The following is a 23,030-nucleotide window of genomic DNA, read 5'->3' on the forward strand; positions in this document are numbered from 1 at the left end:
TGTTACTGTAGTGTCATCTCCAGTACACCTGCACTGACTTCATCAGGATTGTAGGATGGGAAACAAAATCCCTTGAAGATTAATGATGGAATTTATGTCATGACAAATGAAGTTTTATGAAAAGTAATTACTCTGCATGCTCAGTAATAGTTTTCCTAATGTACAAATACTATGGTTTTTTTTAACATAGTGAAATGACTCCATCTATTAGCTGCTTGAAAATGTTCCTTCTTACATGTAAGTTCAAAACAGAAGAAGGTTATTTTCAACTCAGTAGGAAGAACCAGAAAGCTCTACACTGTTTTTAGAAAAGAAAAAAATAAATATTCCGCCTTTACTGGTAGCATGTTATTCACAAAGCTCCAGGCTATTTTAGAATGTTGGAATATTACAGACTGCATAGTGAGCTTTAAAATAGAAAGTCAACCCAGCATTTATTGCAGGAGCATTCCATGCATTATTATAATAACAATTTGCTCTTCCCAGTCATTAAATCCATCAATCTATGGCAGTTGAGAGTTGCATTTATAATATGTAACACCTCTAAACCAGAAAGTACTTTTCTTGTTATGAATAGACAAGACTAATTTCAGTGGCCATGAATGTGGTCACATTTGGGGTGAAGTGTGAAGATGTAACCAAATGAAGTAATGTTCCTTAAGTATCTTTAATATGAGAATAAAGATGATTCTAGCATGCATCAAAACTGCAGGAAGAATTTTGGTAGAAGTGATTTTACTTCTCAGGATACAATTTGCTGAAATCACAAAAAGCAGATGTTGTTCTGTTCTGTATGATAGGGTTTGCTTTAAATGCCAATGAAACAGGGATGTCAAAGAAAATGTAAACGTTATCTGCAGTAGATATATATCTGGCAGTCCTCAGTTCATTGGCTGCCCAGCTTGACCTAATGTAGCTTCTCATGTAACCTTGTGTTAGAAGAGTGAGAATGAAAATATATCATTTTCATTCCCATTAATTTATAACAAATATGTAAAGTTTTGCTTGCAGTGATGGGTGATTCACTTGGTACTTCCATATTTCATAAGACAGATCTAAATATGTTTTCTTTGTACATAATCATTCTAGTACAGTTTATCATTGTTGAATTCCTATTGCATTTTCTGGTTTCTGAATTATGAAGATTTTTGCTAACAAGTACTTCAGAAATTAAGGTTCTAATCTCTTGTATCCCAGCTTTCACTCATATGTGTCCATATATTAATTATTTGTTTGAAGCATCAAGTCCTCCAAAAGTTTTGTCATTCAGCCTCTCCATTGTGTCCACTTGTTTGTTTATCCTCTGGACTACAGCTTAAATCTGTGGATTCATATTGCCTCCACTTTTGCTGCAGTCCTTATTCATTCCATGAATATTTCCTGTTGTCAACCTTGCAGTTCTTCCATTAAAACAATCCTTAAAAAAAGCCCTTCCTGAATTTTGGGAAAGAAACTACTTAGCTACTTCAGGAAAATTAGTTTATTCAATCCACTTGTATTTTTGTAGAGTACTGATTTTTTTTATATATATAACAGTCCCCTCCCCCAGTCCAATTTTTGCATCCATCTGTTATTTTTAGTCCCTTGACTGCTCTGATCTTGTTCTCTTCTCAGTGATTCTTGCACCTGTGAGAAAGGAGATGTCACTAGTGACAGTGCTTTGTCTCCCAGGAAGCAAAATCTTTGCATCTCATTTTAATAAGCCTTCTGTTTGTCTTTGGCCTTTCCATATTGTTTCATAATAGATACATACTATGAGTATTACAAAACAGCAGGGAGTGGATGAAGGCTACATTGTATTATGAAGTGAAATTCAATGCTTGGACACATAGAAGGATTACATTATCTGTTAAAAAACATCAGGGGTTTTTTTTATTGGATGCCAGCTCTGATGATGTCTGATGCAAATTCCTGGGCTAATGAAGGTCTGATATTTTCTTTGTCTCCTGTGGTTTTCTTTATCAATAACGTATTTCTACTGTAGTTACTTTATTATATTTTATAAGAGATTACTGCAAAGAAAGTTTGAATTTTTGTTTTTTGAAGGGATTAATGTTTTTCTACCATCTTTTTCTGAGAAATGGATTTCTTCAAGTCCACCTTCTGAAAAGAGAAATGGTCTTTTTATTTTTAAAGACAGTAACATTTTGTTTAAGAAAGTATGATTTTTCAAATAGATGCTAAAAGCAGAATCCTTTCCTTCTGTTAATCACCTACTTGGGGTAAGACCCAAAAGTAAGGGTGAAGTAACATCACTTGCAACACTTCACCTCTACATAACGGTTTGAAGTTTCCTGTAGAGTTACTGCTTACTAGTTGTGTTGCAGGCCAGGCCCATTCCTTCCTACCCTCCCACACTGGGAGGTGCCGTAAACAACCATATCAAAACAATGGTCCCATTCTTACAGAGTTACAGCAGGATAACTAGGGAGACCGAGGTAATTAAGGATAATGCATGTGAGAAGCAGTTTCAGTTAGAGCCTGGGAAAAGCAAAAAGTGTTCCTGGATAAGAAAAATAATAACCATTATTATCTTCACATAAATTTGGGTTTGCCTCACTAAAATTAACAAACCAGTTTTCGATCTGGAAGTTTAGGTGTATCCCCTGATTACCCATCTTTCCCACTGATAACATACTTGTGTCAAAAGTTTCAAAGGATTTAATTGGCTTCAGGTACATATCATGAGAAACCACTGTCTTTGAGCTAAAACTCTGTGACAGCTTTTGATCCTGCTCATGCTAACCAGAATGACTAAAACTCCATGAAATTCAGTGGTGTTAAGGCCCTGAGAACACGTTTAGGGTACCAATGTGCTTCTTGATTATGAATGTGGCTTTGTGTTTAGCTCCACTGAAGACTTGCATACTTTTCTTAACAGGATATTTATTCAAGTAGAATGTTACAGATCATCACATTTTGAGTGACAGCTTTTTTAATGTGATAGGACGTTTCCCTTAGAACTTCTTCTAAGACAAGTAGGATAGGAAGTTTCAAGTTGGTATAATTTTAATATAAATCTTATTACATATTTCATTGTATTCACTATCTTTATTCTGTAAGGTAAAAAAGTACATTATTTAAAAAATTACAGGTAAAATTACTTTCTTCTAAATAGCTTAGTCCTGTGAAATAATGTTGAGAAATGGATTAACTTTCTGTTTATTTTCACAGTTGTCAAAATCTCTGATACAAATTAAGAAATAATCATGTTTCTTAAGATTCTGTAGCCAATCCTGTAATTCAGTGAAGGAAATCATTACCAAAAATAAAATCATTCTGTTTATCAGTTGCACAAAAATTTAGAAGGTGGTTAACAAGTCTTTCTTCTTGTATTTAATAATGCAGACAGTAAAAAGTTTTTGAGAATTGAAAGGGGAAATCAGCCTGAGACACTCACATGCTGAAATCTTGAACACAATAAATCATATCACCAGAATAGACTATTACCTTTCTAATTTGACAAGGTTAGGTAGAATTTAGTGTTGAAGCTCCTGATTATGGCTGCAAAAGTCAGGTAATCTGCCTTAAGTGGAAACTGCCGAAGAGATTTAAAGAAAAGGTGCCATATCTATGTAATCATACAAAATGTAATTATGTGTAGTTTCAAATTAATGGCCTTAAGATAATTGCTGATACCAATAGAAGCCGAACTAAGTCAATCATTTGTGAACAGCAGAATTTATTCATAGATTGTTTTTTTAATGGGAAGTATGATAGACCAGTAAAAAGTTATCTTTGACCTAGGGTCAAAAAAATATGAAAAAAAAAATTAATAATTTGCTATATCTGATGTTCTGCATTTGAAAAAAAAAGACAACTATCTTTCAACATTCAAAGGAAGAGCCTACTTTATAGTCAGTGTACATCTTGTAATTTCTAGGCAGAGGAAAAATACCAGTGCAGTTTACAATAGTACTAAACCAAAGTGGCAAAAGATCAACCTGGTATCAGTCTTGATTGTGAAAAGAATACTGTAACTTCTCAATATCACTTTCTCTTTTGGAAAAATATGGGATGATGAAATACTGTGATTGTGGGAGGGAACACAGTGTTCTTTGAGGGACAGGCTGAAATGCTTTGTGTTTATACTTTTTGCTGTAGAAGAGAAACACCAGTTGGTTTAACCTGAGCAGTTTTATGAATTAGTTGGCAAGCTGTATGAGAAAACTAAACCATACACTTTATGATTGGTTGATGAAAAAGTATATGTTTACCTTACTAGATTTTGCATTTATTAAGTAAATGGATCCACCATTTAATAGCAGATACAACATAAAATTCGGTAAATACCATGTTTTAAACTGAAGCAGTGGAAAAACTAGGGACTTTGGATGTGTTTACAATACAAATCTTACAGATAAGATATGCAGCCAAGCAAAAGGAGACCCAAAATTAATCAGATACACTTTTCTGTTACTGCTACCCAACGTGCCCTATTTGTAAAAATTAGTATCATTTGTTATTTAATTTCTTTTGATTTATTCTGGCCATAGAACACCATCCTTTCAGTATTATTCCTTTCATTATAATTGCATCATTATCAATTATAGTCGCAAGCTAAATTGTACTGATTTGAACAACAGCAGACTGTTTTTCTAAGTGCTCTTCTGTGGCTTCAGAACACCTGTTCTCCATTCCATTCCTCCCCAAGTATCACCTCCATAGTGTCTTCTTCATCCTTATTCATAAAGAGGCAAATATGGTATATTGCATAAATAGCAGAAAACCTATACCACCAGTGAGAAAGTTATTGTAAAAATTAGATGTGATGCAAATAATGCTGATCTCTGCCTCCACAATACTGAAAAATGTCCACCTTGAGCTTCACTGCATAATTTTGATGGTCTACAGTTGGAATGATAACCAACTTCTGTGATAACATCTGTGCTTTGCTTGCTTAGATTTGTTTGCTTATTTGTTTCTGTAGCATCTGCAGGGGTATGTGGTATGTTATACCTAGGAGTGAGATCATTTGACACATTGAAGAGAGGCAGATTGTTAAAGACTGAGAGCCTTTGAGAGGTTCAATTTGCTTATTTTAATCATGTTAGGCTCTGTGCTGTGTATTCTAAATAGTGATATTTACAGGGAATTATGTTAGTTATTTGCACCACATAAGGGAATGTCAGTTTACATTTGTGCCTGAGGTCTATATGTGATAAAGAGGAGTTAATTACTAGGATTATAGCAATAAACTGTGACAATAAGATTGCTTTTTGCCTTTGTCCACCTGAGAATTGCATCAAATATCTGACTTACACATGTTGAGATGGCTTTAGCTATCAGTGAATTATCCTTTCATTTGGGAGAAAGAAAATAAAAATGGAAAGTCTGTAAGTAAGTCACCTCCCATTTTTAAAATATTTACCTTTTGTATTTGCTGTTTGCTAAATATAGCCCTTTGGAACAGCAGTTGTTGCACAGAAACCAATACTGGCCTTTTATTTCATAGCTACTGAGAAGTTCCAGGCTAACTTGTTTCCTCCAAACCAGCAAAGCAAACGGAGGGGACCATAAACTTGCTGAAGAACCTTCTCTGCATGTGGACTATTCTGAAACTGTCATTGGTTTTCCGTCCATAATACTTCACATCCCCAGTTCTTACACAATGTTATATTACCTTTTTCCTTTCTCTGCCCTGTTTTTCACGTCTCCTGCAGCTACTAATGCAGTGCCTGCATGTGTCATTTATTGGTGCATGATTTGTTATTATGTCCCAGTCGAGCAGGATTGAGACTTGATGCATGGCTGTCCCAGTCAGGGATCAGGATGTGGCTTTGTAAAGCCAGTATGTGTAATTGTGCTTTCAGAGTGGTTAATCAGAGCTTGCGGTCAGCATTGGAAATGCAATAGATGCATTCTGGTATGAAGAAATAGGGTTATGTATGAGAACAGTGACTGTCAAGCTGCTAGAGCCTGGACCATTTACTTTGAACATTCAGGATACATTTCTCTCATAAATTGTTAGTCATTGCTATTCAGTCTACATGTACATACATACATACAGCATCCAACATATGTGTACACATGTATTCAGTCTCATGAGAACTAATGCTGGGGTTTTGCGAGATCTCTTTTTACATCTGCAGAATATCTTGGGTAATATTTTTAAGCCAGTTTGTAAGAAAATTACTGACTGGCACAAGGAGGAATTAATCTTTTGTAGGACCCTCTTACAGTCTCTTTTGTGAGTGAAAATATATATTTCGGGTGTTCTGAGACAAAAAAATCTTAACATTTTCAACCTATGGCTGTAAACATTAACCTCTGAAAATAATATTTAACAATATTTATGGGATATATTATGTTCAGTTCCAAAGATCAAGGGAAATTGCATCTAAATGCTCTTAGTGATACTTAGGATGATGTGAGATATCCTGGACTACCCATCTGAAAAGCAGATGGTTTGTTTAATGAAATCTGTGGGAGCTTCTGAGTAGAGGATCTAAACTGAAGGTTTGTAGATTCTTCGGCTACTGATTTCTAAATCAGTTCCCTCTCAGATTTCTCACAGCGCTTACTTAATTCTCCTACAGACATTTCCATGAAAAAATACCTGGTATGTAGCATTAAGCAAGAAACCTGTAATAAGCTTTTAACTATTATGGAATCGATGTGTAGATAATAAAGTTGTGAGGAAGGTTCACCTGTCTGTATCCTGAAAAGAGTGTTGCATTCATTAGAAGTACTTTTATCCTCCACCATTCTAAAACATGGCTAATGCTTCCCTCTTACATTTCTATTCATGCTGTTTTTAAACAAAGTCAGTCAGTCTGATTTGGCTCTGCAGTGTAAATGCACTTTGTCGTTTATTGCTCTGTAGTACTCCCATATTTCAGACTTAAGGAATTTATTTGCTCAACATCACTTCTGGTTTAGTAAATTCTGTTGATAATCCTTGTAGATTTCTTGTCATTGGACAAGATGACACATTGTCATCAGAGGCAGCAAATACTGTAATCTCTATAGATGACATACATGTTTTTAAGACATTTAAAAAATTACAGCAAATATTTCCAGAATCAATTGCCTGGACAAAGGCACTTCTTTTTCTTTTTTTTTTTTCTTTTTTTTTTTTTTTCAAAGAAGATAGACAAATAAAATGGGATAGTTTTAACAAGTGTAGATGACTTGCTGAAGTAAGGCTTTAGGATAAGTGAAAAACTGTTAACTTTTTACAAATTGTTTGTAAAATCCCTGATCAATTAATTTGAAACTTTCCAAAAAGCTCATCTTCAGCATGTCCTGCTGCTCAGGAATGAAAGCGCATCAGCAGTGGCTTTGAAATGCAATATAAAGTTTAGACTATGATGACTATACTACCACCGTGGTATTTGGGAACTAAAGAATATTGTTTGGGGCAAACAGAGAATTAAAGGGTAAAGTTCTTAAATTATGAGTGTCCTTGCTTTTTTTGTTTTCTTGGATTGTTTCTGTTTAATATTTTCATTTTTGATAGTGTTAAAGGAGTCAGAGAGTGCTGATAAAAGAACTTGCTTACAAAATTTGACAGCAAAAGTGACTGGCAAACTTTTAAGATTTGATGGGTTGAAATGATAAAAATGAGGTATGTAAAAGCTGGTTATGACTATGTGTTACACTCATGAAAAAGACAACAGTTAGCCTGCTATGGATCAGATAAAACATTCTCTACAACAATAGGGAATAATTACTGTACAAATGAAAGGCACTTATGAGCTGTAATCTAGGCTACTCTAAGCAAGGCTGATCTCTCGTATTTAAGGAAATAGGAGAAAATTCAGATATTTCTAACAATTAAGGAAATGAAGTTTCATGGCAGCTTTCTAATAGTAGAAGTGGCAGTGAGCAAGCTGTCTCTTTTGAAAGCAGAGCTTGGCAAATACATGAGAGAATATATATTAATGCTGAATACAAAATCATGCTTTTAAAAGAGCATCACCACTTCTTTATGCCTGGACTGTAGTTTTGGTCTCTGCAAGGCTATCATTGTTCTGTAGGTGTCCATGAGATTTAGCTAGCCATTTTCAGTGCTGAAGGTTTATTCTTCATAAGCAGTTATTGATTGTAAATTGGTAGAACTGAACAGGAATCCATGCATTTATATCTCTAAGACTTGTACAAGTACAAAAGAAATCTCTTTCAAAGAACACATCTGAACTGGGGACAAAAGCAGTTTCAAAGTTGTTGTATGAGAAATTTAAATAACTAACAAAAATATCTTTGAATTTCCCTGTAATAACTTTGAAAGATTCTGTCTTTGTCATGCATGCCAATAGGAGAAGCATTCCACAAGTCCCATGGAGTCCATTAGTCTGTCAAAATGATACTATCCTATTTTATTGCTAATTACTCTTTTTTGTTACAGAGTAGCAAAGACACTTTGCACATGGTTTTAAAGTGATTTACTCTTCCTTATAATTCAATGGTGTGATTAAAATATGCTTTCTGTTATATCACTGTTTCTTTTAAAGAATGGCATTTATGTTGGGAGGAGAAGCAGCTCATAAAATAATGACAAACAGCTTTGATAGGATTGTCCCTTTAGTTAATTCCTATGATAACAAAAGGCCAATAACTTTCCTTTGTTCAGAAGTCACACAGTAAAAATGCCGTCTACATTTGACTAGTATACTGCAAGTTATTTGAGACCTTATACAAATGCTTGCAAGATACAGACTTTATTATCATTCTTATTGAAAACACAGCTTACCAAGGGAACACCAGCAAACTTCTTGGCATTCTCAGCTGGTTTACATGGATAGGTGTTTTCCTGCTAATGACTTATTTTCCTGTATTTGGAACTAGTTCACAAATAATCAAGGTGAATTGTAGAGGACTGTATGAAAAGTTTATTTGTAAAACGTTTGTGAAATGTTAAAAAGAAAAAAAGGCGGGGAATTGTAGAGTAATGAAGCTGGGTTAATTAGCATTGATAATATACAGCTGTGGGCTGGCTTCAGGGGTGGCGGGTTGGCCGATGTAGATAAGGTGCAGGTGTGGCTGGTTAAGTGGTTGAGAGCCAATGAAGAGGGAGCAGCCGAGGAAGAAGCAGAGAGGAGAGAGTGGGTCCTGGATGAGGCAAGACCAGGAGAAGGCAGCAGAGAGACTGGTATGAAGAGTGTGTTGGTATGAGATGGTAAAGGACCTTATTGCAGCTTGGTAGTTTGGAGAGTGCTGCAACAGTGAATGAAGGTATCTGTTAGGTAAGTGTACTCTTTGAGATTTATTTTTACATTTATACATTCTTATTATTCTGCATGTGCTATGTACGGGCATTTCACTTCTTCCTCACCCTTCCCCTTTTGCAGTAAGGCACTATGCTTAATTTCAGACAAGTTATTAGTAGAAAAGTTGATTTTTTTTCATGCTTCCACAGAAATCCTATTAAAGATATCTGTACTTGGTTTTTAGACTACAGTTTCCAGACATTGATAACCTTTGATTTAGTTACACTGTAGTGGAGACAATCTACAAAGTTTTAGTTGATGTGATGTTTGTTGACACGTACTACTAGAGCAGGAGCTGGCACTGCAGTGGAAGGAGGTATGTCAGAGTTTCCTCACTCACCAAGTGACTGGAAGACATTCTGCCAGTTAAGTAGGCCACAAAGAAAAGATGAATGGGTGTCCAAGGAAAGAACTGATCCTGGTTTGGAAGACTGTTCCTATATCAATAATTTCCTGTGAGGCCTTGAGCACACCACTCAGGGTGACATTTGTGAATACTTGTAATACTTACTAAGGTCCTAAATCACTGTTCTGAGTGGAATTGAACAGGTCCCTCGCTGGAGAAACCTAGATGGGGACAAGAAGCTAGCACATGCTTGTTTTCTGTTGCTTTGCTCATGATTCATGTGGTCCTCAACAGATTTGACTACTTGCCTTATATAGCCCTCCAAGAGTAGCTCTGCAGGCCTTGTGGGCTGCTAGAGGTCCAAGTCCTCATGTTCTTACCACTTCTCCACATTTTCAGGCCACATCTTCCAGACAGCTCTGTAGAAGTCTGTGCCTAGTAGTCCACAAAGTACTTATTTTTAACCTGCATCTGTGAGTAGCTATAGTGCTGACACAAAGTAGTACCTGATGTGTGATTAACGTTTGGGTGGACTGAGCCTAGACACAGGTCTCTACTGCGGGGAAAGCTTAGAGGCAATAATATACAGATACTGGGCTGAAGCTGGGCATCTTCACATAAAATGACAAAAGTAGAGTTCGGGAAACTGAAGGATGTATTGTGTCTACAAAGACAAGAACTGAACTTAACCTGCCAATTCTGGGATAAGTTGCACGAGATACTCAACAAGGAGCTGAACTTGAACTTCTGACAGTCCAAATCCCTGTGCTTTTGTGATACCAATGAAACCAAGGACATAAGGGAAGGACCCTCACTGCTAAACCACCAGAATGCACATTGTCATCTTTTTCGTTGTCAGAGGGATCGGCTAGTCTGGGGCAAGTCTGCGGTCTGCCAGGAGCCTAGATTTAATGCATTTCCTCAAACATCAGTTATGGCATCCCAAATGCAATCCTATTCAAGAGAGAGGACCATGGCAACTGTCTTATGCAGCAGGTAAGTGTAGGCCAGTCAGGAAAGTCCAAGGAGATTAGAGTACGCCACTGTTAAGTCCAGTCTAACTAAGGAATTAATGTCAGATCACCTGCCAAAATGTACTGGTTTCAACTAATAAATCTGGTTTTGGGAAGAGCATCTGAGGTAGCAGAAAGTTCTCAATCTGTTCAACATTCATAGCTATGCTGTAAAGATGCAGGAAGGACCAGCCAGTGTGGTGTCTCACACAGGAAGATAGAAGCTCCTTGTTTTCAGCTAAATATATAGATGAGCTGAAATAACTTCTGTTACGAGATCCAGGAAAAAAAGACAATCAATATGTTGAGAACCAGCTGTTGCTGGTGAACCACAAAGAGCCTCAGGTACTCCTGGAAATTCTGTAGCTAAATGCATGTAGTTGAAGCACCAGTGTAGAGAAGAATATAGTGGCTGTTGGAAGCAACAATATGGATTATCAAACCTGGCCATGTTTAAGGTACCATCATACTGATGTGCTACAGTAGAGGCAAGCTTCCACGTACTCAGGGGTGCTAGCTGCTCATGCTTCCTAGCCAAATGGTATAAACAAACATGAATAGCAACAGCATCAGAAAGAAGGTAGGTGTTGACCTCTCTTGCCATGATCTCTTACAATAATTAAATTACTTGATATTTTAAAACCCTTAAGGATTTTGAAAAGAAGTATTTCTCAAAGTGGAAATGGATTTAGACAGAATGAATTGAAAACTGCCTTTCTGAAATGCTGAAGAGGATGAAATCTTACAAATTGTTTTAGTGAAGTCTCCTGTGAGGTGTAGATGTTAATGTAAAATTTATTATAGGAAAGATGGACATGAATTTGGAAATAGCAAATTTGGAAATCTGAAAGTACTTGGAAGGATAGTAAAATTTCTGTTTCACAAATAAAATTGTGAGCTATAAAAAATGAGTTTCATAAAAAATTAAAGAACAATGATTGGATACAAGTACAGACATTTTTCATTAAAATATAAAGGAGTTCACAACACAAATCAGTGGTATCATCAAGCAAAAGGGTTATTGTGTCCTCCTTTTAATAAAAGAAACAAATACATAAACCTACTTTTCTCCACATATTTCCAAGCCTTGCAGAATCACTGTTACTGACCAATAGGACAAAGCTCCAGTAAGCCTGCAGCATTGAAGTCTTGGTTGGATTTCTTGATAGATATATGAAGCTTGACCGGGGTCATTTGTGGCTCCAGAAATAACCTAATTACACTGAGATAGATGGCTTAAGTTGGTATAAGCTAGCATTGCCAAAACAAAGCTGTCCTTCCTGCCCTCCCAATTCATGGCTGTTACCAGCCCCTTGTCTGTCCTAGCACAGGTATTCATGTGGTCCGTGAATGCTACCAGCAGTGAACTAACGTTACTTTTTGCCTGTGCTGGTTTTGCCAAGTGCTTTGCTTTGTGGCTGGGAAAGCACTTGCACCAGGTCAAAGAAAATGTTGCAGAGGTGGGAACAATGACAAGGTAAGACTGTATGTTTAGCAGCATTGCTGACTTATTTGGCTCAAGACATACATAAAGTTATGGCCTGCATTTCCAGACGGGCACCCAACCACAAAAAAAAAGCAGCGATGAGAAGATGACAGTTGCCTAGGATGAAAAGGGTTGTTCTGTTCAGTAGCATGAAGACAACCTGTATCTCAAAGGGGTTTGACATGACTGGAATGGAGAAATCTCATGGTTTTGAGTGGAGAGGCTGGGACAGTAAGCTTAAACATACAGCATTATGCCGGCATTATCAAATAGACCTAGACCTTGCCTAGTTGCCCTTACAGGATGCAAAAAATAAGCTTTAAGGACTGAATAACTTGAATAAACCAGAGTACATTACAGATGCTATCTCCTATTTACAAGGATTACAAAAAGAATGAATTATGTGATTTTTACATATCACCAAGAAATTAACTACCTGATTTTCATGTGACAACAAGAAATAAAAACACCTTTGTGTTTGCCAAGGTAGTGAGTATCAAGGCATGCTGACCTGGGTCTTTCAGGGTGGAAACGAATATGAGTGGGTTCCTGATATGTGATAAACTTGATGACAATGGTGGGCTGTGTAATCCTCTGCTAAGTAAGAAAGAAAAGAACTTGTCAATGCAGAGAAGCAATTGCCAGACAGGACTGAATGAGATTAATTTGAGACATGCTTAGTAACAAAGGCACAGGGGAAAGGTGAAGTGCATTGTACACGTGGAACTTGAGATATTATAACAGCTTCATCATACTTACTAACTTGTTTCATTAATCTCTTATTTGTTAAAACTGTTGCCCTCAAAATTTCTTGGACTGGCTTTACAGAGCAAGGTGAATGAGGTAAGGAAGAGAAACACTGGAAGAAATCCTGTTGTGTAAATTAACCACAGTAGTGTATTCTGAATCTGTTTCAGAATGAATCCTATAATCAGTGTGAGCACATACAGAATGAAAGTTCTTTTTGTAGCATTGTCCAATTATTTGTGTTTGCAGAGCACTGAATATAATGTTAACAATTGGCTGAAACAGGAAAAGTGACAGTTGTTAGGTTTTCATGTGGCTTCTGAGATCTGTGGTCATTGGGAATTCCAGTACCTTTGTGTGAGGCACCATCTACATTTCAGAAAATTATAATGCTATTACCTAATTGATTGTTAAATGTGAAGAGCAAGCACAGGCAAGAACTTCTGAGGCATATTTTCAACTAACTACAAAGAGTGAAAGCAAGGAACTGCTTGAACAGGATTTTCTGAAGGGAATATAATTCAAGATCTCCCAAGTTTTCAGAGCAAAATTTGAAAACCTGAAAGGAAAACACATCGTGGTACAATCTGAAGATCTTACAAAGGAACTGTATATAGTTGCCCAAAAGAAAAAATTCCAAGCATCCAGAAGTTGTGTACTGTGATTATTGAGATGAAATTGCTCCCTATGATGCTATTATCCCAAATCTGGGTTCTTCAGTTTATTATTGTGTGTCTGTGCAGTGATGGGCACTAGGTGGTAAATCCACAAAGCCAGCACACTTTTAACACATGGGAAAACATTTTATACACTCTGAACAATTGTTTACAATTACATTTAGTCACACTTAAGTCTCACTGGTTCTTATGAGTCTTGTCTTCATTTAAAGGTACACTGTTCTTTCTTTTCACCGCACCTGTTCTGTGGGGAGGGGGTTTTGTTAGTAGGGGGCTCTCTTTACTCTGGGGTGGATCTTTTGGTATGCTAATTAGGATAGTTCACGTATGGCCAGTAATTTTCTATTTAGTCTCATTAACCACTTGGTTCTCCTGGAGTTTTATCATGTTGTGCCCCAGCTTGACATATTTGTGGCATCTATTCCTTCTCCCAAGGCCATGTTTTGTTAATTGTTTGTAAGGATTTAACTAACATCCTCAGTTTTTCAAATGCTTTCTTGATTTCCACTATATATATTTACTTTTCTGTTCATTTTTTATGTAAATAATTCTTATAACAATGGTGTTCTGTAAAATGTAGTGTTCATATTTTACTATTCCTAGGAAACTGGTGGAAGCTATGTTACACTCGCGAACAACTTCATTTCCATCAGATTTAGACAGACAGAAATTTTCTGTGACAGTGAATGATTTGGATTTATTGGTCTGGTTTCTCTAATGCGTTCTTACCCCTTCTGACAATAAGACTTGGAAAACTATCACTGGAAGAAGAGGATTCTCCATTCTCAAGGTGTGCTACTGATTATTTATTACAGTTTGTGTTTATGCTCTTCTGAACAGACACACCCAATCTCTTGTGAAGGACTCGGGGAAATGAGTCTGACTTGTGGGTTTCTGTGTTAGAAATGTTCTTTCAGAATTGCCACCAGAATACATTTACAGCAGTGAGCCATTCCTCACTTCCTCATTTTCCTCCTTATTTTTTAACTATTTATTAGAAAATGGTAAAGTTCTTGAAGGTTATGCTTAGTCTGATGCCTTCTGGATACTATGACACTATGACAACAGGGTGGGGAAGCATTTCTGTGCTTTTTGAATACATTAAGTGCATCCTGCAGATTTTCATGGTTAAGGTCTTTAGAAAAACAGCACAATGCACAAGGAGCTGCTACAGAAACAACATATTGTTTCTACAGAAGGGGCATCAACTACTGCTTTTTATTTTTCACAGCCATGGTGTGTTATAGTAGTACTGTATACATACCACACACTCCTTGTCATTTTTAAATTAAATGTTTATATATTAAAAACCTTTAAGTATGTCAACATTTATTTAAATGGTAAGTGGCCTACCACATCCACATCAGCCGTCCACAAAGCCAACATTTTAATATGCTACTCTCAGGAGAGTTAGCAGTGAAATTTCTGCTTCAAGACACTGCTGCCATCTGCACACAATGAAATGACATACTGTTGATCACCACTGACCAGCCCGGATATTTGCAGGTCATTTGTGATAGAGGAGGAAGGCAGTTTCATCACCAGAGTGAAAAATGAAAGAGATAAAATGTAATCTTGATGGCTAATCTTGTTAAGAGGGGAACTGGAAAGTATTTAAACATCCTGCTTGATACTAATATGCTGTTCTATAGGATTAGAGCAAAGATTAATACTCGGTATCTGTAGACAAAGCTTCCTCTGTACAATCACAAGCTTCTCTTGAGTCTTATGAGACTTGCTTTTTTGCAGGTGGTACCTCCCCCTCACCCCCTTGATTATCAGAGCAAAACCATATGCTTTTAGGAAAAAAATGGGATTTTTTAGAAGAATGCCTAACAACATTTTTACTCTATTATTTAATTTCAAATACAAATTTTTATTTTCTTTTAGAAGTTGATGTAGTTAGTAACTTTCTTGAAAGTCAAAAGACGTCTGGAAGTTTTTTCTATCAGTTGTAATGAAGGCAAAGTACCTTTTTTAGGGAACCAAATCTTCAGGTTCTTGCTTGGCGCCAAGTTCTCTTTTTACATATGAGCAGAGGGAGAGAATGGCTCAAGAGTTCTCCTTGCCTTGGGCAGATCATGAAAATGCCAAGTAGAATTTTAGCCTTTTCTTGGATGGGGCTGGAAAGGGCTACTTGCATTCCTGCTCTTTCCAGTGGAATGATACAGATCTTCACTGTACTGTAAACTGTTTAACAGATTCACTCTGTTATCGTGAGACTATCTCAGTATTTGATCTATGCTGTTAAAGAATTAGTGAATATGTAGAACTGACATTGTTTTTAAGTACAATTCTTCATTCCTTACTAGCATAATGGATGATTTCATGATTCAGTTGAAGTCTGAACAGGAGAACATGGACTTTAGATAGTAGAATGCATCTGTCAGACATGTAATTAGACTATATAGTTAAAACATTTTAGCAGCAACAGCAAAAATCTGTTAGTTTTTTTCAATCTGCTAGTTTTTGTGTCCTAATAATGGAAGTAATGTTCACATTTTAACTCATTTCTTAAATTCCTTGGTGTAAAATTGAGAGCTACAGATTCATGAGAATAAAAATACTGCAGAATGATGCTACCAGTAGTAAGTACGATGTTCTGTTACAGAAATCTGATAAAATGAACCTTGAAATACACACTTCATATTGGGATCAGATTTTCAGAAGAACAGCTGTGCAATTTATTCATTTGAATTTGAGAAGAACACAAATATCTATTCAATAATGTTTTGATTATTGACACAACACTACAAGGTCTAATTCAGTGGAAACCAATTTATGTGTTTGACTCATGTACTCTATACTTAATAGACTATTTTTTCTTCACTGGATTAAGGCCTGTTGTTACAAACAGAGCAGTCGGAAGGGAGAGTCTTTGGAGAGTCAAGTTGTTAGGTAGGAGAGTAAGAGATTCTTGCAGCAAGAATATGAAGAATGAAGTGAGAGCTCTAGAAGAAAATAGGGATGTTGTTTTGAGTTTACAACAGATGTAATTGATGTCTTGTCAATATCCAGCACAGCTATAAGCTTTATAAGTGGAAATTACTAGGATACTGAAAATCAGAAAAAAGTCTGGAAGAGGAGATCACAATGTTAAATGAAACTACATTATATGAGAAAACACTGTATGTTTGACAAGTTAATGGAAGAATAATTTAATTATAGATGTTACAGTTTTTGTCTTGCATTTATAGCTGAAGCATTTTCTCCTCCTCTTCCTGATATTTTCTTCTATTCTATGCTCCTTCCTGCTTTGCTTTGCCTTTTTCTTCCTATTGAACATTTAAATTATTTTCTAATCTGTGACTGCTGTAATTTTATGGTATAATGTGCTTAACAGACCATTTTGTTAATATATTTACTGAAGCTTTATGTGAATTTTTATTGTAAACAGGAATAAAAAATATGTATTGCAATATGGATAGGCATATTATCAATTAATGTCAGATTCAGAAATTGTGATGCTCTGAAGGTTCCAGATGGAAAGAATGCTGTCAGCCTGCCTGAGGGAAACTACCTGTGGGACCTGAAACTAAAGAGCCCCTGTATCCTTCCACTTCGAAACAGGAGATGCAATACAGAATCCTTTCACAAGGTTAAGTGTTATGTTTCCTGTGGACTTGAAACAAAGAGCTATACCTGGATGAAGAGAAGACCAATAACAAAAACTGCAGAGCTTCAAAGACGCACCACAGTGCTTGCACTTTCACAGGCTGTGCAGAGAAAGTTTTAATCATTATGGAGAAATACAGAGGGCAGTAAAGAAATATTTTCACCAATCCTAGTACCCTTAGTACGATTCCTCCCAACTGCAAGCTGTGAAACTAGGAGCAATACAGTTCTTCTGAGGAGTCAGGTTTGTGTGTCTGGTTTGCAGTCTCTTTCCTAAAAGCTATTTGCCTTTTGCAAGCCAGAATGGAAATGACTCTTCTCCTATCACTCTGGGGAAAAAAGAGGAAAGATTTAGGGTGTATTGTGAAAGAGAGGGGCAGAATCCATCTACAGAAGTGAGACGTTTTCCAAGCACTTGAGGCAATATGAGAGCAGTCATTGAAATTAAAAGGAGACAGAGCTCTAAAGAGAGGAGCAAAGCTTCAGTAATTCTGGCAAATGAATGCAAACAAGTTACCTTGACCTATAGTACAAAATAAATTTTCAGCTGCTTCTACCATGTATTTCTAATTTCTGTGTTGAGGCCTGAAGAAAGTGGGTTTTTTGGTGGTTTTTACTTCTATAGCATAGAGCTACAAGGACCAAAACAAAGCAGCAGGTATAACATAAATTAAACCAATTTGGTTAAAGAGGTATGTAAACATTTGATTTCACTGTAAAATGACTCATTCCCAACACTTGATTTAGGATAACAGTTGTCAGTGATGAGTTGAGATGCTGCCACACCTGCTAGCTTTGCAAGCTTGTTTCAGTACTAAGAGTGGAGATGTTTGGTGCATAAGAGGTCTGACACCTTTAGGGAAAATGGGTGCAGATGCAAAGGGTAGGAGTAAGCTCTGATGATTATTTACTGAAAACAACACTCCAAATCGCTGGTGCTGAAGATCTTACTCTAAATGAAGACAATACTGTGATCAGGAAGTCTTGCCAGTCCTTCACAAGTGGGAAAACAGATCTTACAAGAAATTTCTAATAGTACACCCTTGGTACACAGAGCTGTAGTGCAAACTAAACACTCTCAAACTTAAATGGAGACAACAGTTTATTGTTAGATTTTTCCTACCAGCGCTGTTTCTTTCATCTAGCTAGAGTGAGGTTATTCTACCAAAATACAAGGTTTATGGCATCGTTAGCATCTTCTACAGACTGTTTGACAGCACAGTTACAAAGACAGCATGGAAAGAAATGTATATTCCTTTCTTCCATAGTGATCAGGGAAGATAACGTGGAGCTGGCTAGAGGAAACTTTTCATTTTTTCATCACTAGTTTTATAAAAGGTGTATCAGACCAAATCCTCAGATCAACCGGCTTTGTTGTTTGAAGCTGTTTGCTTTTGATGAATGATATACAACATTTCCTCTCCCCCCACCCCTCCTCAAGGTGGTAAACAGTGAACCTACATATCCCATCCAGCCCCTGAAGGCACAGGTAGTGAGAGATCAGGAATGGGAGCCTGGACCTGACTAAGTGAGTGTTCAAATAATTTACAAACTCTTCCACAGTGTTCATTGCTTGAGCTGCTTTTTGGAATTTCCTGGATCCTCTTTCATCAGTCTCAACTTGAGGTAATTAAGCTTGGAGGAGTGGTTTAAGCTTATCAGCTTATATTTCTATATCTCAATAGCTTTTCTTGTTTTGGTTTTTTTTTTTACTATTTCATAAGTTACATTGATGAACACTTATTATAGATTATATTACTATTAATTTACTTAGTAGGATTGATTTTTACATGCTATTGTATGCTGAGTTTGCTAATTCAATATTTTGTTTTTCTCCTTCCTTCTCCCCTGTCTCTCACCTGCAGAAAAAAGGTTGAAAGAAGTTGCTATAGAAATGCAGGCATCTCAGTTGAAAACTGAAGTTACATCAGAATCTGAAAAAACTTTGAGCTTCCTCTAGTTGGCTCCCAACTAAACATTATTTTATTAAGATCTATGACTCCAGTGACATTCATGATGAAGGATGGAAGAGTCTGGATCTAAGCTAGTTTCAAACCAACCACACAATAAAATGAACTAGTCTTGAAGATATTACAGAATTCTAAACCACCTAATAGAGCATGACTGTTCCATCAACATTTTTCAAGGGAGATAAACGAGAGAAAAGAAGTAGAAACTAATTCACTGGGATTATAGCTGTATGGAATGTTTATTGCTGTAAAATGAAACACGCAGGAGAACGTTTCAGAAGCAGAGCTAGGAAATGGTCCTGTACACTTGGTGATATATTTAGATGTAAAACTGACCTTTTGACCTTCTAGAAAAAAATAGCGACCACTTTTTTCATTAAAGATTTGAAAATAAGAAACTATGAAAATCAACATTTTGTTGTTTTCTAATACTAGTTTAACAGTAAACTGAATATTTGAAAAAATATCCAAATTTTCTGGAGATTCTGATGGAACAGGATGAGAATCTTCTATTCAGTTTGTAGTAATTCAAATTATTATAAACATAGCTCCTTAATATTTGCTTTACTGTGTTGGCCGTAGACTTCATTCAGTATCCCGATTCTATATACCTCTATATTCAAAAGGACATCTAACTCTGGAGGAATTGAAATAAAATGTTAGTGAGTTAAGAAAGATGACATCAGCAAGAAATTTCAGTTTAATTCTTCCTTTCTTGACTTAGATTTTTTTATAAAACTACAATAGCTCCAATATGGCATTTTTCCCGCATAGATCTTAGAAGATGATGTATAAAATTATATGAATAGGAAGATATGCTTAGCCAAACACAGATCACTGGGCTTAATGTAATGGTGCCTTTGGCCTTAAAAATCTTAGGAGGTTTGTACTTCGTTTACAAATGAAGGTGCAGGGGGTGGAAATGAGCCAGCAGAGCAAGTTGCAGTAAAGCAGAGCAGAAATGACACATCTCCTGTTTCTACATCGAACATCCTCTCAAGCTCTTGCTGAATTTAAAAAGAAATCAACTACTCCAACAGAAGTTAATGGCATGATTAGGGTCCTTCAGTGACATAGGCAAAATCAGAATCCTTCTACTTAGCAAACTAATCACTCTGAAGCTGATGAGCACTGGCTGCTGTCAGTTGTGTCAAAGCTGACTGACAACATTTGGTCTGCAGATCAATAGCTTGGAAGACCATAACTACTGGGAAGCCATTGGAGTCAGTGGATCAATAAAAGTGTTGTTTACTGGCAGGCTATGATAGTTTGGCAGCAAATGTTTTTATTTGTTGTGTTATGAATTCCTCTGAACTGTAAGAAGCTATCCAGTCAATGACAGCTGAATCCTAATTTTGCTGCTGTCCATATATAGGTGTATGTTATACAGACTAAATAGTGTGCATTTTTAAAGGTAAGTCCTGATGTGTTACCCTCTGCTCCAGGCATTTGCATGCAAGTGCTCCCCGTTAGGGCTCTCTTTCCTCTACTTGGCTCATATCGACTGAGGAGATCCATGCTGTGACAGATAGCAGACATCACTCAAAACTGATGCAAGATACTTTATGACTAAAGAGGGTAGTTCAGTTTTCCCAGGTGCTCCTGGTATGAAGACTGATGCACCAAACTTAAGGGTGTCAGGGTAACAGGTGAGTTTATATGTGCAGATGTCTGTCTTTTCCTCTTTTTCTTTCTGCTCAGCACTGAAAATGCACAGGAGTATTTTTTTAATTAAACAGTAGTTACCTAGACCAGATACTAGCAGTCTGCAAAGGAATGTCATGCAGAGTAATAAAAGCAATGTAATGTCTGCTGTAACACTACACACTGAAACTTAGTTGCTCCAAAAGATCCTAAAGAATATGTATTTCAAGTAATATCTACTACATTAAAAAAAAGTTATCACCCTCGAATTTGAAAATAACTTTGCTTAACAATTTTGTATGTATTTTTTTCTTTGTTTCAGGAAAGGGTACAGAAGTTTAAGTAAATCACACATACATTTGCCCTTTTCTAAGGTCAAAACAAAAGGTCATTCTTTCCCAAACCAATTCCTGCCCCAGTATCTGCAAAAGATGATCTCCAGAGGAACACAAGGGAAGCCTTTCACTCAGTTTAGATATCAACAAAACCGGTTAGTCAATTTAGAAGAAGCTTATACTGTAAGTGGAAGTCTTTTGTAGAGGATAAATAAATAACAGCATCCTTTTGTGTCTGAATAGGAAATTAAGTATCTTAAGGTACTATCTGACCTTAATTGTTGTGTAGGTCAGTAACAGATAGGTGAGCTCTTTAGACATCTCTAAGACTATAGATCAGAACTTCAGTGTGGAAGCAAAGGGGAAATCATTGTAGCAGGCACAACCAGTTGAAAAATTGGTGTAACTTCTGCTCCTTATAAATCCAAACCTAGTAAACATTCAGACATCTCCTTTGTGGATTTACCTCTTAAGTGTCTTAAAATGCATTCTGTGCAGAATTGCCTAATGTGATTCAGTCCAGATGTCAGAGGTGCAGGGAACTGAGAGTGCTCTGTAATGATAGAAGCAGCATACAAGAGATGCCAACAGGTGTGGAAACAATTAATGCTACTTGTGATTTGAGAAAGAACTTATATCTAAGAACATGTTGCAGCTCAAACAATCATTCATGGGGGCAGAAAGCTGTGCCTATGAAATGTAGAATATTCTTCTGCAAACTAATGGCGTTGCTATAATCTTGTTTGGCCTGTATTTCATCCTTGTTGTGCCTCATTCAGTCATGCTTTGCAAAGACATTTTCAGCTAGCTAATTACAGGCAGTCTCTATGCTTTCTGAACAGAGCAAAGGGTCTGTATTTTATCTGGCTTGCAGCATGACTGCTGAACTTTGGTCTGTTGCAGACTGTTTGCAGGCAGAGATGATCTAGAAGTTGCTATACAGTGAACTGGCTCTTTGGAGATGCTTGATTGATAAAAGAGCCATGCTGCTGACTCAGTGTAGAAGTCGAACTGTTTCAGAAGCTTAATGGATAGAATGTCCCTAAGGCGTAGGCATAAAGGTCAGAAAAATAAGGCTGTCCTGTCAAACCTGAGGTATAGTCAAGTTCAGACTGAGATTTATGATTTTTATTATTGAACTTAGCAATGAAAGCAACAGGGGAAAAGGGAGGACATGTACACTATATCCAGAGAGAGCATTAGAAACAAGGGAAAGTGATCTTGCTGGCTAGGCAGCATTTGGGAAATGGATCCTTGTCCTTTATGCAGAAGCATTTGTGTCGTCACTGTCTGTGTTTGTACCTGCAAGTGCCATAGCTGTTTATAGAGTTACATCTGCATGTGCTGTGAAGAAAATTTTTGTAGTCACTATATTTATGTATGTAAATGGTTGTAAGAGCAGCATGGACAATTTGAGATGAGAACAAAAGTGAACATGTTCATAAAAGAGTAAAGCTATAGAATTCTCTCTAATGCTGGTCAAAAAATATACTAACCCATCAGTTTCTGAGGGTTCTTCTGTAGGAAGAGGAAATGTAGGGCACTTGATTTTTTTCCTTATGTTTATTTGCCATTAATTCTAATCTCCTTCTGAAGGCCTTGCTCTTACAGTGCTTCAGTGTTGCTAAGCAACTTGATAATTAGTTTAAAGTACTAGTCCAGCCAACTGAGCTCACATCTATGCCTTGGAGAACTACCTTTTACATTCCTCTGAATAATATTTCTGTTCATTTAGTTTTTTTCACTTTGATAGCTCCGATTTCTCCAGCCTTAGCCATTTCTTACTTGGCTTGCACTTGATGAAACAGAACAGCATTCTTCTAGTAGCTGTGCTAGGTCACCAGCATTGACCAGTATCGTTACAGCCTTATCACCTAAAGACATGGCAGGAAAGAAAAACAGGACTGCAAGTCAGCTACAGAGAACATAGAGAAGCTAGCAGACCTGCTGGGATCAAAAAGGATTAGGAAATCTGAGTAACAGGG

This window comes from Falco rusticolus, chromosome Z, assembly GCF_015220075.1.
Source record: "Falco rusticolus isolate bFalRus1 chromosome Z, bFalRus1.pri, whole genome shotgun sequence".
Lineage (NCBI taxonomy): Eukaryota > Metazoa > Chordata > Aves > Falconiformes > Falconidae > Falco > Falco rusticolus.